The 18,350-nt window shown below is 36.3% G+C and overlaps 1 pseudogene; it reads left to right on the top strand.

The window, feature by feature from the left end:
• Positions 1-15,503: 15,503 nt before the first annotated feature.
• LOC136142159 (charged multivesicular body protein 1B2-like) overlaps positions 15,504-18,350 on the top strand; it is a 61,804-nt pseudogene continuing 58,957 nt past the window's right edge.

Here is an 18,350-nt window from a genome sequence, read left to right as displayed (position 1 = left end):
CTTACGGTTACCAAAGGGGAAAGGTGGGAGGGAGGGATAAATTAGGAGTTTGTGATGAACATATACACATTACTATATATAAAATAGATAATCAATGAGGACCTACTGTATAGCACAGGGCCTACCTCACTTGTTCCACTTGTCCCAAGTACAATCCAGGGAAGCCTGTTCATACTACTCCTGGATATTTTAAACTGCCTAATGGACCATTCAGGCTCTGGCAAATGGATTTCATACAACTTCCTCCATATAATGGATATAAATATGTCTTAGATATGGTCTGTATGTTTTTACACTAGTCTGAAGCCTTTCCTTGCAGACAGGCTATGCCACTACTGTGGTTAAAGTCCTTTTGGAAAAGATCATCCCTACCTGGAAAACTCCTCTCAAACTTCATTGTGATGGAAGAACCCATTTTACTAGCCAGGTACTTTGAAAAGTCTTACTGTTTTTATGGCTTTACAACACTTTAACTATGTTTAACTCCCTTAATTATGGCATTATTAGACTCAAATGACAAAATTTGTAGAGGCCCTCCAAATACTTTTGCCAAAAGCAGTGCTGTATGTCCTTCTAAAAATCTCAGATTCACCTCTTTTGGAACTAATATAATCTCACCCTTTGAAATAGTCACAGGATGCCCAATGCACTTGACTCCTCCTTCTTTTGACCCACAGCTGGTTAAAGGAGAGATACTCCAATATTGCAAAGGCCTAATAGCTTCTATTAAAAACAACCACAATTGGGTAGAGCAATCTCTTCACAGTGTGGGAGATGAAGACCTTAAGCATCATACCTTGCAACTTAGAGATTCTGTCTATTGGAAAAGACACCTCCAGAAGAACTCTCTTCAACATCCCAGGAAAGGCCCTATCAAGTACTACTAACCAAGCCTTGTGCCACCAAACTCCAAAGAAGAGACTCTGGGATTCATGTGACACCATAAGGAAAGCACTGAACCCTGACTGGACCTGCATATCATCTGTGACCTGAAAGTAAAGATTTCCCAGTATTGAAGCAGATGGCATCTGATTAGACAGCTTTCCCAAGATATCTAGACCTGTTGGAAGTTTGTCATCAAACCTTTGATGATGGCGTAACACTTCAGATGACCTCCAGTGTCTATGATCTTACTAACATATGGACTTTAGATTAAAAGTACCTGAGAGTTCTCCCTCCTACTCCTCCTTGTTACTATGTGACCTTACTAGGTTTCCAATCTGTGTACTTTGCCTTCTACATGAGACACTACATCCAGGAAAGGTCCTTCCAGACATTGAAGGACAAAAAGCTGCTGAAACTAGAAAACCTGACTCTTGATCAGTGATGTTTTCCAAGAAAGATCTTTATCAAAAGGAGGAAATGTAAAAAATGAATAAACAGAAACCTCAGTTAAATTGAATTGGGAGACCAGAAGGGAAACCTCTCATGCCTGTGACAACAGCAGAGCCCAGGAGGAAGAAGGCTCCCTTTCTTTCCTAGAACGAACTAGGTCGATGAAAAGCCATGGACTCTTTGTTTACTATAGCCCTCCCTTTTCCTTTTCCTCTCTATAAAAGTGTTCTCCTTCCCTTGCCATGAGGGAACTTGCACATGGCTTACCATTGTTGCAGACCCCAAACTGCAATTCTCTGCTGACCCCAAATAAGCCCATCTTTATTGGAGAAATATCTTACAGTCCATTTGTTTTAGGTCAACATCTCCAGCATCCAATAATGTCATTTTTTTTTTAAAAAAAGAGTGAACCAAAATAGAAATAAAGAAGATAGAAATTCAGAGAATAAAGTGAGAAAAAATCCCGCAAAGAAAGGGTAACGTAATGTTGTGAGTAAAATAAGATGAATATTAGAAGGTATTTAGGAAAAGACAATAAATTCTGTATAGCCCTGTTCATTGAGATCTTTAAAAACAACTGGAATTATTATGTTTCGTACATTCTTTTTTACGAAAGGTTAATGACAGAAAGGGAATTTGATATCAGGGACTTATTGAGAAAAGTAACCATCTGTCATAGGGTTAGTATAGCTTCAGCTATACCTTATACATCTATGGTATCATATATATCAGTTAACATTAATTACGATCCTGAGATCCTATTAAATTCTCAAATGTCTTCTGAATTACACACCATTAAGTTTAAAACAGTTATTGTGATAAATATGTTACTATAACTGATTTCTCTGAGAAATAATAAGCCATAAGTGGTATGTGTGGTAACTTAAAGTTAACCACAGTATTTCATTAACCAGAATAACTCACTGCCCAGCATTCTAACTTATGGGATTTACTGCATACTAATTAAATATAGTCAACCAGTCCTCAGGTTTCAAATTTGCACTTACAATACATTTGGCTGGGACCAAAATATGTATTTTCCTCATTTGCTTAAGTGATGTATGGTCATTGCCATGTCACTATCAGAGAAGGAAAAGAAAACCAAAAATCAGATCCATTTGCTAGAAAATATCTCCCACTGAAAATTTGCAGCACTAGCTGATTTGATATGAGAACAAATAGAGATCAATATGTTTGACAGGTGTGTCATTGTGTTGCTCACTCTGACTTTGTAGCTCACATGTTGGTCCTTGCTGTGACATAAGCTGATTATGATTCAGTTATATAAGACAAGAACACAGTAGATACCACTTTTATAAACAGAAGAAGTACAGGATAGTTAACCAGCTTGAAGTGTTCTTCCCTCAAAGAAACAGCCTGGATTTTTTAAAAAAGAAATGTTTGCAGTTATCTTAATAACTGTGAGGAAAGAATTTAAGTTCTCACTAAACAATTATTATATGTAGAGTTTTTCCAGTTTGTTGTTTTTTTTTTTTTTTTGCAGGGCTCTACAAAGTCTATAGCCTAAAATGAAGACACCAAGATAATAAGATATTGTGCACCCAAACACTGAAAACACACAAATATCATGAACTATTTTTATAAAGTATTAAAAAAAGAGATTTGCCTTGGATTTCATCAAATATTTTTTTTTATTTTAGAAACAGCAATGAATTTAGCCTGTGTGTAAAAGATTGTATATTGGCAAATGTGTTAAAGAAAATCTTTTATCAACCAAACAGTTATAGCATGGTAATTCAATGATACTCAGACAGCTATTATCCAACCATGACCTAAGGGGGCATCCTATCCTTAGATTATACCCAGCTTCTATTTTGTAACACATCAAAATGATGATACTGATGGCAGCATTGTGACAGTACCAACCTCATTTTTTTTTTACTTTTTTTTTAACATCTTTATTGGAGTATAATTGCTTTACAATGGTGTGTTAGTTTCTGCTTTAAAACAAAGTGAATCAGTTATACATATACATATGTGCCCATATCTCTTCCCTCTTGTGTCTCCCTCCCTCCCACCCTCCCTATTCCACCCCTCTAGGTGGTCACAAAGCACCGAGCTGATCTCCCTGTGCTATGCGGCTGCTTCCCACTAGCAAGCTATCTTACGTTTGGTAGTGTATATATGTCCATGCCACTCTCTCACTTTGTCCCAGCTTACCCTTCACTGTCCCCGTATCCTCAAGTCCATTCTCTAGTAGGTCTGTGTCTTTATTCCCATCTTGCCCCTAGGTTCTTCATGACCATTTTTTTTTTAGATTCCATATATATGTGTTAGCATACGGTATTTGTTTTTCTCTTTCTGACTTACTTCACTCTGTATGACAGATTCTAGGTCCATCCACCTCACTACAAACAACTCAACTTCATTTCTTTTTATGGCTGAGTAATATTCCATTGCATATATGTGCCACATCTTCTTTATCCATTCATCTGTTGATGGACACATAGGTTGCTTCCATGTCCTGGCTATTGTAAATAGAGCTGCAATGAACATTTTGGTACGTGACTCTTTTTGAATTACGGTTTTCTCAGGGTATATGCCCAGTAGTGGGATTGCTGGGCCATATGGTAGTTCTATTTTTAGTTTTTTAAGGAACCTGCATACTGTTCTCCATAGTGGCTGTATCAATTTACATTCCCACCAACAGTGCAAGAGGGTTCCCTCTTCTCCACACCCTCTCCAGCATTTATTGTTTGTAGATTTTTTTTTGATGGCCATTCTGACCGGTGTGAGATGACATCTCATTGTACTTTTGATTTGCCTTTCTCTACTGATTAATGACCAACCTCATTTTTAACAGGAAGTAAACATCTATGAATTAAGAGGAAGCTAGTATTTAGCAATTATTATTCAAGGGCACGATTCTCAGTGTTTTACATATATTGTCCCATTTATCTCACAGCAACCCCATGAGATACATACTACTACTATTTCCATTTTACAGTGCATAAACCAAGACTCAGAAGAGTAACTTGACTAAAATAAGTTAGTTAATGAGCTACCAGGGATTTAACGTAGGTACGTGGGAGCAAAAATACCAATACTTTTCATTATAATTACCTATTCCTTTTATCTAAGTTATCTTTGTTAGCAGCTTTCACTGAGCACCTGCTGCAACAAGCACCTGCAGAGCTTTAAAATATACTGATGCTTGGGTCCCCTAGAAAAGATTCTGATGGAATTGGCCTGGCCACTGAGAGTGCTAAAGGCTCTGAGATGATTCTAGTGTGCAGCAAAGAGTGAGAACCACTACTCTATGTGCTCATACCATTTTCTAGGCCCAATGATTTGTGAGAAAAATAGACCATTTCTTGCCCTTAAAAAAGATATGAAACAGAAATCAACTATACTTCCATCTTAAAAAAAGATGAAACATATAAAATCCAACTAAAAGCACAACCTATAGTACATTCTAAGAAATTTCCATAGATTAATGTCAAATGCTGTTTATATATCTGTTTGCACAAAATATGGTGCAAACAAATATATAGTTTGGCTCTTCCTTAAGCAAACAAAATATTTACAAAATAGATGAATTACTGGGTGATTATATTAGAAAATATTTCCCCATGTGTTTCTTTAGTGAGTTCCCCCATGAAGTTAAATTATAATTCTACTAAATTTTTTTTCACATTTTTGAAAACAAAGTACATGAATTGTAGATGAGGCAAAAATATACCTGGCTATGATGTAAATCCAATTAAAAACAACAACAACAAAAATGAGCCAAGTAATAAAGTACTAAAACATTATATAAATATCCATGAAGGAGTGTTTAGAATAAGGTGGTGTTTACCAAGGAATATGTCCTAGAAAATGAGAATTTTGAACCAGTGTTGTATGGAGTGAGAAATCAAAACCAAAGAAGAGGAAAGGGGATAACATTACAGATACAAGACAAAAGCAAGACCTGAGGAGGAGAGGGGAGTAGAAAAAAATAAGGAACGAGGAGTGGGGAAGGAAGAGGGGAGGGGGAGGGAGGGAGAAATTCATGGCAAATGGAAAGTTAAAAATGCTTTGAAGAGGTAGTATAACACAGTAGTAAAAGTGGGTGTGAGGTTCTGAAGTCTAACTGGATTTACTTCCAGATTCTAGCACTTATAGCTGCTTTGCCTTAAGATACTTATTTTGCGTCCCTCTGAATAAGTTTCAATATCTGTAAAATGAGAATAATCTGCACTTCATGGGTTATTTTGAAGATTATATGCGCTACATATAAAGTACTTAGAACAGTACCTTAAATACTGTGTTAGTTAGCTGTGTGTGTGTGTGTGTGTGTGTGTGTGTGTGTGTGTGTGTGTGAGTGTGTGTGCGGGTATATGTGCGGGTGTAAAGCAGGCATGTATATATGTACAAAAGTAGGTAATCCTTTCAATTAACATCAGAAAAAAATGAGTTTCAGAAAGATTAAATGACTTGTTTAAAGTCAAACAGCTGGTATGGATTGTAATGAAGGTATTAAGACTAATTTTCAGAATTTGACATAAATGTAAATATTTGTGCTTGAAAAAGAAGCAGCTAAAGAGGAAAACATTTTATGCTATTTAGAGACATGAGTGATAAGATTGCAGAGAGAGTCAGGCTCTCTACTAAAATAGATAGTGGAACAAACTGAATTATTGACAAGAAACAATTTCTTAGTTATGATGGACACACAATGGTTAATTTATTCAGTACCTTTGTAAATCTATTATATTCTTCTTAAAATCCTTGCTAACACCTAGTCTTGACCCTTGGAAAAAATGGGAAAATAAGCAGAATGGCCCCAGCAGCCCCTATGATAGTCTTCAGCCCTACTGATGGTGCCTTCTCCTAAACTCAGTTGCTCACTATATTCTTAACTTGTCTTGAATTTCCCACTATGATTAAATATGTGTCATGATATAGGAAGTTAATTCTTTACTATTGATTATGAGTGCTAGTGTGAGAGTAAAAAGAAACAGATAATTAAAAACAATGGATAATCCTAATAACTACTATGTTTGACTTTATATTACTGATTTTTGATAGCAGATTTATCTTTTTAAGGAAATTTCTGATTAGGTGAAATAATAAAATTAAATTATATTCCTTGAATATGCATACATTGGCTACCCAGCAAAGGAAATCTACATGATAACATGATGACAGATGGAGAAAGCTAAAATCAAGAAAGGAGTTTATCCACAAAATAATCAACACATAAAAAACTGAGGCCTGACTACAATGATAATAGCCAATTTCAAAATAGGTTTTTAAAGACACATTTACCTAATGCACATTCTATTAAGTCTGAAAATAATGTTTGAGTTAAAGATGGGCAAGACAGGAGTAATTGGAAGGAGAGGATGAAAAGTTACTAAAATACACAAAGAAGAGTGGTATGTTCAACAAAAAGATAAATTTTTCAAGAGAGGAAAATTAAAGTCCAGTGGAATAAGCAATTAGGCCATAAACTTTAATCATTACAAGTAGCAAAATACCAAACTGTCTTAGAGATCTATCATATACCACCCTCCAAAAAATCAACATTGAAATTTCTTCTCTAGCCCAACAGTGTGAACATTTCAGAAAATGGTTGTTATTCAATTTAATATATAGAGGCATAAAAACCTATTTCTATCAAATAAGAAGTGAACAACATATGACACATAATATTTGTTGCCTTCTTTGTTACAATCTGCTATTCCATTTCACCAGAAACATGAGTAAACACAAAGCTAAATTCTTAAGAGAATAAAAATACCAGTACTCTAAAAATAGGGCTATGTTTTTCTAGAACTCTGTAGGCTAAAGATTTGAGTTTCAACATTATTTGTCATTAAAAGTTTCTATTATTTTTTTTCAGAAATACTATGCTTGAATTACCACATCAACTTTCACTAAAAATTAGCATAGAAACAATGTTTTTCACAGAAAGTTTTCTTGTCTTCCAGAAATGTGCACAGAAAGGAGGTAGAAAACAAATATAATCACAGAACAAATGGGTGAAAAGGTCACTTGAATTAAACTGACTGAAAATATACATATACAAACTGTACAAAATATAGCTATACACTGGTACACAATTAGGATTTTTCATTGCAGCAAAACTTATCAAGTTATCATTTCTGCAATATTACAAATCACCAGCTTATTGAGCACCTGTTACATTAAGCACTTCAGGGACCATAAGAAAACATAAGGCGCTATCCTTGCCTATAAAAAATTTACAAGTTAGCTAGCAAAATAAGTTTATATACACCTGAAAAGTCAACTAGCAATGCAAGTAGTATATATAATTAAGTACCCAATGAACTGCACAGAAAATAAATATAAGAGTTCAGTGAAGGAAGAGACTGGATGTGATGAGAAAAGGCTTCTAGGTGTGGACCTTAGGTTTTAATTTGAAAGAAAGGTAGAATTCTGATAAACAGGTAATGGGGATGGAGTGAATGTTCCAGGAAGGGAAAATTATAAACATACAAGTGAAAATAGAATGTGAAAAACAATAGTAACAAAGGGAAAGAAATGGAATACACAGGCAGGCACATGGGAGGCAAAGAGTAAACCAGACTGGTTTATATAAATTAGAAGAACTGTAGCAGATAGATTTAAAATATAATTGTTAGGCCACAATGAGACACTAAATTTTCTGAGTATGAAAGTGGCTGTTAAAAATTATGTTTGTTGTGAAGATTAATCTAGAAACAGTACATAAAGTGAATTAGATGGGGTAAGAGGTAAAAGCCAGGAAGCATGATGACAGTAATGGGAAAACAGAAGAACGGGAGATACCAAATATAACTTTAGAATCAGTCACAGTTGGTGATGAATATATACAGGAGATCAGGAAAGAATGGTTAACCAAGAGGACTAGATATATGGCTTGGGTCAAATTATTTAACTTCCTGTGCCTCAGTTTCCTTATCTATATAATGAGAAGGTTCTATAGAGTTCACCCAAATCCAAAGATTCCATGATTTGATAGCTTCAAGATTTCAAGACTGGGTGACTAGAAGAATGATGGTACTAATGGAAGAAATTGTTTTATTTAGAATACTGGTTCTCAAATTTAGCTTGAGTCAGAATCACATGGAAGGTTTCTTAAAACACAGATTGCTGACCCCACCCCCAGAATTTCTGATTGGGAAGGTTGAAGCGGCATCAGAGAATGAGCATTTCCAACTTTCTAGGTGATGCTGATACTGCTAGTCCAGGGGCCATACCTTGAGAATCCCTGGTTTAGAAAAAGAGGAGAAATCCATCAACATGGAATAAAGACACAGACATAGAGAATGGACTTGAGAACACGGGGAGGGGGAAGGGTAAGCTGGGATGAAGTGAGGGAGTGATATGGGCATATATCCACTACCAAATGTAAAATAGAGAGGGTCATTTGCAGAGAAGTGGATGGACCTAGAGAGGAAATTCGTTCCTTTTTATGGCTAATATTCCACTGTATATATGTACCAGATCTTTATCCATTCATCTGTCGATAGGCATTTAGGTTGCTTCCATGACCTGGCTATTATAAATAGTGCTGCAATGAACAGTGGGGGGCATGTGTCTTTTTGAATTATGGCTTTCTCTGGGTATATGCTCAGTAGTGGGATTGCTGGGTCATATGGTAACTCTAGTTTTAGTTTTTGAAGGAACCTCCATACTGTTCTCCATAGTGGCTGTATCAATTTATATTCCCACCAACAGTGCAGGAGGGTTCCCTTTCCTCCACACCCTCTCCAGCATTTGCTGTTTGTAGATTTTCTGATCATGCCCATTCTAACTGGTGTGAGGTGATACCTCATTGTAGTTTTGATTTGCATTTCTCTAATAATTAGTGATGCTGAGCAGCTTTTCATGTGCCTCTTAGCCATCTGTATGTCTTCTTTGGAGAAATGTCTATTTAGGTCTTCTGCCCATTTTTTTATTGGGTTGTTTGTTTTTTGGATATTGAGCTGCATGAGCTGTTTGTAGATTTTGGAGATTAATCTTTTGTGTTTTGATTCATTTGCAAATATTTTCTCCCTTTCTGAGGGTTGTCTTTTCATCTTGTTTATAGTTTCCTTTGCTGTGCAAAAGCTTTTAAGTTTCATTAGGTCCCATAAGGAGGCAAGGATATACAATGGAGAAAAGACAGTCTCTTCAATAAGTGGTGCTGCGAAAAGTGGACAGCCACATGTAAAAGAATGAAATTAGAACACTCCCTAACACCATACACAAAAAAAACTCAAAATGGATTTAAGACCTAAATATAGGACCAGACATTATAAAACTCTTAGAGGAAAATATGGGAAGAACACTCTTTGACATAAATCACAACAAGATCTTTTTTGATCCACCCCTAGTGTAATGGAAATAAAAACAAACATAAACAAATGAGAACATTTGTATTTGTTGTGAAACATTTCTTTCCTTTTAGTCATAACATAGAATGAATCATGTTCATACCATGAAAAACTTCCTTTTTAAGCTTCCGAAAACAGCATTCAAATAAAATAGGACACTACTTGAAAAGTCCAAGCCCTCCAAATCACTCATATCTAATATTATGAGATAACTGGAGCAGAATCATCACTGTGTATACAGAAGGGGAAGTCCATATACCTTTTATATCTCTGGGTTCCCTCAATAGCACCTAGTGAAAGGTCTGGCAAAAAATAAGAGCTCAATTAACACTGACTGAAATAGCATAGCTATAATAAATATTTAATTATTACCATTCATTAGTGCCAGTAACTGGTCTTTTACGAAAAAAGAGGTTAATATAAAGAGTAAGTTCTGAAACTGAGTTATTTGTAGTGAGGTGGATGGACCTAGAGCCTGTCATACAGAGTGAAGTAAGTCAGAAAGAGAAAGACAAATACCGTATGCGAACACATATATATGGAATCTAAGAAAAAAAATGTCATGAAGAACCTCGGGGCAAGACAGGAATAAAAACACAGACCTACTAGAGAATGGACTTGAGGATATGGGGAGGGGGAAAGGTAAGCTGTGACAAAGTGAGAGAGAGGCATGGACATATATACACTACCAAACGTACAATAGATAGCTAGTGGGAAGCAGCCGCATAGCACAGGGAGATGAGCTCGGTGCTTTGTGACCACCTAGAGGGGTGGGATAGGGAGGGTGGGAGGGAGAAAGACGCAAGAGGGAAGAGATATGGGAACATATGTATATGTATAACTGATTCACTTTGTTACAAAGCAGAAACTAACACACCATTGTAAAGCAATTATACTCTAATAAAGATGTAAAAAAAAAAAAGAGTAAGTTCCAGCTTTCCATGATTTACAATACAAGATAATAGTCCCCCAAGCTTCTGAGTATGAAGACACCTTTTTTTTTTTCTTTTTTTTTGTGGTACGCGAGCCTCTCACTGTTGTGGCCTCTCCCGTTGCGGAGCACAGGCTCCGGACGTGCAGGCTCAGCGGCCATGGCTCATGGGCCCAGCCACTCTGCGGCATGTGGGATCTTTCCGGACCGGGGCACGAACCCGTGTCCCCTGCATTGGCAGGCGGACTCTCAACCACTGCGCCACCACGGAAGCCCAAGACCCCTTTTTAATACTGAAAATATTCCCAGAATCCCACATGACAGTAGTTGTCATGTTCAATGTCACTAACTGAATAACTATATAATAATAATAATTTTGAAAAATTCAACAACACTTTTAAGTAATTGTGTATTTAAATTAAATGCACAATTTAAAAATTGTGTATTTAAACATTGTGTATTTATTTATTTTTTTTTTTGCGGTACGCGGGCCTCTCACTGTTGTGGCCTCTCCCGTTGCGGAGCACAGGCTCCGGACGCGCAGGCTCAGCGGCCATGGCTCACGGGTCCAGCCGCTCCGCGGCATGTGGGATCTTCCCGGACCGGGGCACGAACCCGCGTCCCCTGCATCGGCAGGCGGACTCTCAACCACTGCGCCACCAGGGAAGCCCAAACATTGTGTATTTAAAAAATTGTGTATTTAAAAAAAAACTATGTCAGTTTTTTTTTGTTTTTTTGCAAATAAAGACAGAGATCACCTGCAATGACTCAAAGCTCTTGATTCCTTAGGGAATCACTGCCCAAAGGTATAGCTTTGGCAAAGATAAAAGCAGCTACATAGCATAGGGATAACAGCTCGGTTCTTTGTGACCACCTAGAAGGGTGGAATAGGGAGGGTGGGAGGGAGGCGCAAGAGGGATTGGGTATGGGGATATCCGTATACATATAGCTGATTCACTTTGTTATATAGCAGAAACTAACACAACATTGTAAAGCAATTATACTCCAATAAAAATGTTTTAGAAAATTAAATAAAAAACCAAACACACACACACACACAATAAATCAATTGACTACAATAAATATTTTTGAAGTACCACCTAGAGAAGTACCACTAGGTGGTACTTCAAATGAATTATTATAACAGGCTCAGATAAATAAAAGTTAAATAGAGTCACTACCTTCAAAAAGTTCAATATAGTGGGAAGCACTAACCAAAAAATATAAATCAATCTGTCTGTACAAAGAATGCTATAATTATACAAGGAGGTAGTGAGGTGGCCATGAAAAGGTTTCTAGGGATGACATCTGAGCCGAGTCTTAAACTCTGGTTTTAGAGAAGATGGAATTCCAGGCTGAATAAAGTCCAAAGCAAATCCACAGAAGTGATAAATAGCATCATATGGATTTGGAGGCAAAGCTCTGGATTGGTATAAAACAATGTATAAAGCAAATAATTGTAGAATATAAGGCTAAAAGAGAAAGGAAGAGGCCTAATCATAATGGATCTTATGTGACTATGTTAAAGAGAGTGAATCTTATGCTGCAAATGATAGGGAACCATTAAAGGGCTTTAAGCTGAGGTGTGGCATCATAAGACTTCTGCTTCAGACAGAGCTTCCTGGTAGCTGTAGAGTAGATGTATTTGAAAGGGATAAGAATAGAGGTAAGGAAAATATTGTTGAATAAAATGACTGACTGAATGAATGAAGCTGTAATAGTTCAGACAAGAGATGGTGAGAGGCTGAACTATGTGGTAGTAGAAGTAGAAAGGGAGGAACAGATTCAAGAAATATTTATATCAAATCAGCAGGACCTAGTGACTGATTAAATGTAAAATATGAAGGAGGAGGAATAAAAGATAAATCCTGGTTTGAATAACTGGGTGTAAATGGTGTCTCTAAATGAGACTGAAAATACTGAATGAAGAGCTCTTTTGAGAGAAAAATGATGAGGTCAATTTTAGATATGCTTAAGTGCCTATGAGACAGAGATATCTAGCAAGAGTTGAATAATGGAGTGTGAAGCTAAAGTGAGAGAAATGTGAGCTAGACATATAGATTTTTGAGTCATCATTATATAGGTAACAGAAGATAAATTGTAAATTAGTTAACCCAAGGAGAGAGTGTGAAATCAGGAAAAATGTTGCATAACAGAATCCTGGGAATACCTACATTTAAATGGTGAAGAGGAGTCCAGGAAATGCATAGAGAAAATACAGTTAAATATGTACAAGGAGAGCCAATAAAAATGTTTGTTTAAGAGGGCTATGAAGTAGAAAGTTTCAAAGAGAAATCAACAGTGCAATCAACATTGTGAAATGAAGTTGTGTTATCTAGTAAAATAAGACGTTTAAAAAAATGTTCATCAGACTTGGAAGTTAGATAAATAACAACACTGATAAATAACAATAGCAATTTCTGTAGTGGAAGAGAAAATCAGAACGCAGTGGGCCATAAATTCCTTTATTCATTCAACAGATATCTTATTGAGTGCCTTCTATTTGCCAAGAATAATGCTAAAGCATAGAGTGGTGAACAAAATAGACATGCGTTTCTCTCCTTTTGGAGCTTTTACCATGTGAGTAGGTGTCTATTTCATCAATGCTGTGGACAGTGGAGAAGAATAATTTTAATGAGGAATTTTTAAAAATTAAGAAAATGACTTGTGACCATTTTCCTGGTTGGTGAGAAAAAATACATTATATTATATTCTCGATTATGAGGAAGATAGATTATGTATTTACACACACACACACGCATGCACACACACACACGCACACACACACACACACACACACACACACACTATGCCATGATCCTGAATTAGCTGAGCTCAAAGAAAACTTGCAAATAACCTGAATATTGTTTTTGCTTCCGCTCCTTTTCCCCCATTTTAACAAATGACAAGAGGAAAAGAAAGAGATTTAAAATAAAGTTGTACTGTACAAAACAAAGAAAAGACTACTTGGCTGCCAAGGATATTAAACAATGTAGAAAATAATCAAGATGAAAAACTATTGCCCACAGAGTTTTGTTTTGTTGTTATACAAGATTACTGATCACATTGTAGATGAGATTGCTACTGAATTACCTAAACAATGGGCTAAATCAGAGTGCAGTTGATCCTTGAACAACACGGATTTGAACTGCTTGAGTCCACTTATACACGGATTTCTTTCAATAAATGTACTGGAAAATTTATTGGATATTTGCAACGATTTTTAAAAACTCTCAGATGAACCACATAGCCTAGAAATATCGAAAAAATAAGAAAAAGTTAGGTATATCATGAATGTATAAAATATATGTATATACTAGTTTATTTTATCATTTACTACCATAAAATATACACAAATCTATTATAAAAAGTTAAAATTTATCAAAACTTATGCACACACAGCTCATACATGATGCCATTTGCAGTCAAAAGAAATGTAAGCAAATGTAAAGGTGTAGTATTAAATCATAACTGCATAAATTAATTGTACTACATACTGTACTACTGTAATAATTTCATAGCCACCTGCTGTTGCTATTGAGGTGAGCTCAAGTGTTGCCAGTATCCACTTAAAAGGCAGTGTGACACTAATAATTTCCATGTGAGCAGCTCCTCTCTCCAGCAAATTGCATATTTCAGTAAAAAGTCATCTGTCTTGAGTCTCGAGTACTTTTCATCATGTTTAGTACAATATCGTAAACCTTGAATGACACCATGGAATCCATACAAAGTGCAGCTAGTGATGCTGGAAGTGCTCCCAAGAAGCAAAGAAAAGCCTTGTAAATGACACACAAGAAAAAGTTGAATTCTTTATATATACCATAGATTGAGGTTTGCAGCTGTGGTTGCCTGCCATTTCAAGATAAATGAATCCAATGTAAGGACCACTGTAAAAAAAAAAAAACTAATGGAAACTTGTGAAGACTTCACTGCAGCTACACTGGCAGGCATAAAAACTTTGCACTTTTTGTGAAATACCTTTTTTATGTCATATGGACAGTCCAGTCTTTATGTGGTTCAGGATTGCTATAAGAAATGCATAGCTATAGACTTTAACATGATTCAAGAAAAGCCAGGTCACTATATGGCAACTTAAAGCAAAAGGAAGGTGAAGGCGCTAAAGCTGGAGAATTTAATGCCAGCAAAGGATAGTTTGATAATTTTAGAAAGAGATTTGACTTAAAACTGTCAAGATAACGGAAAAGCAGCTTCTGCTAACCAAGACGCAGTAGATGAGTTCTCAGATGCCATTAAGAAAATAATTGAGGAGAAAGGATATTTGCCTGAACAGGTTTTTAATGCAGATGAAAGTGCCCTATTCTGAAAAAAAAATGCCACAAAGGACATTTATTAGTAAGGAAGAGAAGCAAGCACCAAGATATAAGGCAGGAAGGGATAGGCTAACTCTAATGTTTTGTGCAAATGCAGTCCGGTTTATGATCAGAACTGCCCTTATCTATAAAGCTGCTAATCCCTGAGACTTGAATGGAAAAGATAAACACCAGCTGCAAGTCTTTTGGTTGTACAAGAAGGCCTGGACAATGAGAACCCTTTTTCTGGGTTGGTTCCATTGATGCTTTGTCTTTGAAGTTAAGAAATACCTTGGCTGTAAGGGACTGCCTTTTAATGTTCTTCTTGATATTGAACAATGCCCCTAGTCACCCAGAACCCCACGAATTCAACACCAAAAGCATCAAAGTGGTCTACTTGCCCCCAAACACATCTCTAACAGCCTCTAAATCAGGGAGTCATAAGGACCTTTAAGGCTCATTACACATGGCACTCTATGGAATACTGTGTACAGATGTTGTGCATGGCTTCACAGAATTTGTGACAGAGCCAATCAAGGACATTTTGAAAGAGATTGTGGATATGGCAAACAAGATAGGGAGTGAAGAGTTTAAGATATGGATCTTGGAGAAATTCAAGAGCTGATAGACACCACACCAGAGGACTTAACAGAAGACAACTTGATGGAGACAAGTGCTTCAGAACCAGTGCCAGATGATGAGGAAGAATTCGTAGAAAAAGCAGTGCCGGGCTTCCCTGGTGCCGGGCTTCCCCCCCTGCCAATGCAGGGAACACGGGTTCGTGCCCCTGTCTGGGAAGATCCCACATGCCGCGGAGTGGCTAGGCCCGTGAGCCATGGACGCTGAGCCTGCGCGTCTGGAGCCTGTGCTCCACAACGGGAGAGGCCGCAACAGTGAGAGGCCCGAATACCGCAAAAAAAAAAAAAAGAAAGAAAAAGCAGTGCCAAAAAACAAAGTGATTTTGACAATCTGGCAAAAAGGTTCTGATTATTCAAGACTGCTTTTGACTTACTTTACAACATGGACCCTTCTATGATACAGGCACTGAAACTAAAGCAAACGGTGGAAGAAGGATTGGTACCAAATAGAAACATTTTTAGAGAAATGGAAAAATGTCAGACAGAAATTACGATGTATTTCCATAATTACACCACTAAATGTGCCTGCCTCTCCTGCCTCCCTTTCCACCTTCTCCACCTCTTTCCCTTCTGCCATCCCTGAGACAGCAAGACCAACCTTTCCTCTACCTCCTCCTCAGCCTACTCAACATGAAGACTATGAGAATGAAGACCTCTGTGATGATACACTTCCACTTAATAAATAGTAAATAATCATCATTTCATACAGGTAATAAATTTATCTGTTGTGTATGTGTGTCTGTGAAAATCTAATAACTGTATGGCAAGAACTGTATGAGATATCTTTGTGTCACCATCAACATCATCATTGCCTAAGCATTCATCATGTGGAACATCATGTGCATGATGTGTATTGAAGTAGATAGCCTATCATTACATAGGCATAAAGTGAGTGATATTTAATATAACATTAATAATGTGTTAGTTTCCTTACTGATTTTTAACTTAGCCTTAGGCTACAGTATGCCTCTCTCTCTCAATGGTAGAAACTGCATATCAGCCTATAATCATGGTTAAGTGGTTCTTAAAAAAATTGTAACAACGTTCCTAATACTGTATTATGAATATGTCTGTAATACTGTATGCCATAAAAACTTTATAATGATTCATTCCTTAGTGTACAGGCTAGGCTACTGTAAAGCAATTGTATTATTAGGCTAACCATAAATCAATCATATTGCTGCTTCTTCATTATCAATGCATGAACTGTTATACCTATAAATAAATATGAATTTGTTTCACATTATCTTTTCACTTTTGATGCCTTGTGTTAGTAATATGTAAAACATCTACAGTGTTTTCTATCATATAAGACAACATTGATGTGGGTACTAACAAACAGATGATTCATCTTGTAAATAGACAACTTAAACTTTGGTATTGATAAATACAGTACAGTACTGTAAATGTATTTTCTTTACGATTTTCTTAATATTTTCTTTCCTCTAACTTACTTTAAGAATACGGTATATAATACATATAACATATAAAATATGTGTTAATTGGCTGTTTATATTATAGGTAAGTCTTCCGGTCAACAGTAGACTATTAGTAATTAAGTTTGGGGGAGTCAAAAGTTATATGCAGATTTTCAACTGCACGGGGGTTTGGAATCTCTAACCCCCACACTGTTCAGAGGTCTACTGTGTCTTTAAGATCGCTTCAAGTTTGGAGACTGAGTATTCTTTCTCCTTTTATTCTGAATGCCATGTATTACCATAATGTGTAACTTGAAATGGTGCTGTTCAACTAAATAAAGCAGGCCCCACAGCAGCTACATACATGAGCTGATTCCTACAAAAACGACTTTCCAAAGCTGCATTAGATTATACCAAGAGTTAGAAAATACTTAACTTATACTTACAAAATACTTATTGATTCATTTGACTTTTTAGTCTTACATGACATCAGTAATTTTAGATCTAATTTCTCTGGTTACGAGATGAACCAAACTATGTAGTTATGATTATTATCCTGCCCAATTTTTATGTGCTCAGACCTCAATATGAAGTTCCATCAGCATTTATTGACCAGTTAGTCCATATAATTCTAGCAAATGTTAAGGCATTATTTCATGTTTCATACCTGTTTTCTTGCCTCCTCAATTTGGAAATGTTCTTTCCTGAGCCTATCTAGAAAACCAAGCCTCAGGTTCAGCATATCATATGCATTTATATCCCTATAACTTTTGGACTTTTTCACCAAGAACCTGGGTTTTCCATTGTTCTTTCTAAATGTAAGACTTTCCATATTTTCCAATCATATTTTTGTTTTTCAGCCTGGGCACTTCTAACTTGTAGTCCAGTTTAATTCCTATCCTGCTCTTTATGGGTAAATTTGAATAAAAGCTGTAGCTACTTCTGAATACTTCTTTGTTTTCCTATTGATACCCTATTTTTGTTGTTGTTATTCTAGTACCAAGTGGATTCTCTGATATCAATTTGATATTTTAAAATCTTTTGATCTCTCTAGACATTATCAATTTTTACCACTATTCTTTGCCACTTTGAAAATATTGTTAGGTGCCTGTACTTGCCACAAAATGTGAATAAAATACTCCTCTCATTACTTTGTTTTTAAGGGAAATCTTATTTTAGCAGATGTATTCTTCAAATCCTTGTTATCCTCAACCTTTCACTGTCATTCTTTATACGAAATCCATAGTAAATGATAATTATAGCCAACAAAAATACAGTTATAGAAGCTTACATTTAGCCTGGGAATCCCTTTTTAGCTATTATTATCAGCTGTTATAGTCATGCTTGTAAAAGAGTATATTGTACTATCAAGCAGAATAATTTTCCTT

This window comes from Phocoena phocoena, chromosome X, assembly GCF_963924675.1.
Source record: "Phocoena phocoena chromosome X, mPhoPho1.1, whole genome shotgun sequence".
In the NCBI taxonomy this organism is placed as follows: Eukaryota; Metazoa; Chordata; class Mammalia; order Artiodactyla; family Phocoenidae; genus Phocoena; species Phocoena phocoena.
This window is presented reverse-complemented; position numbering and strand designations above follow the sequence as displayed.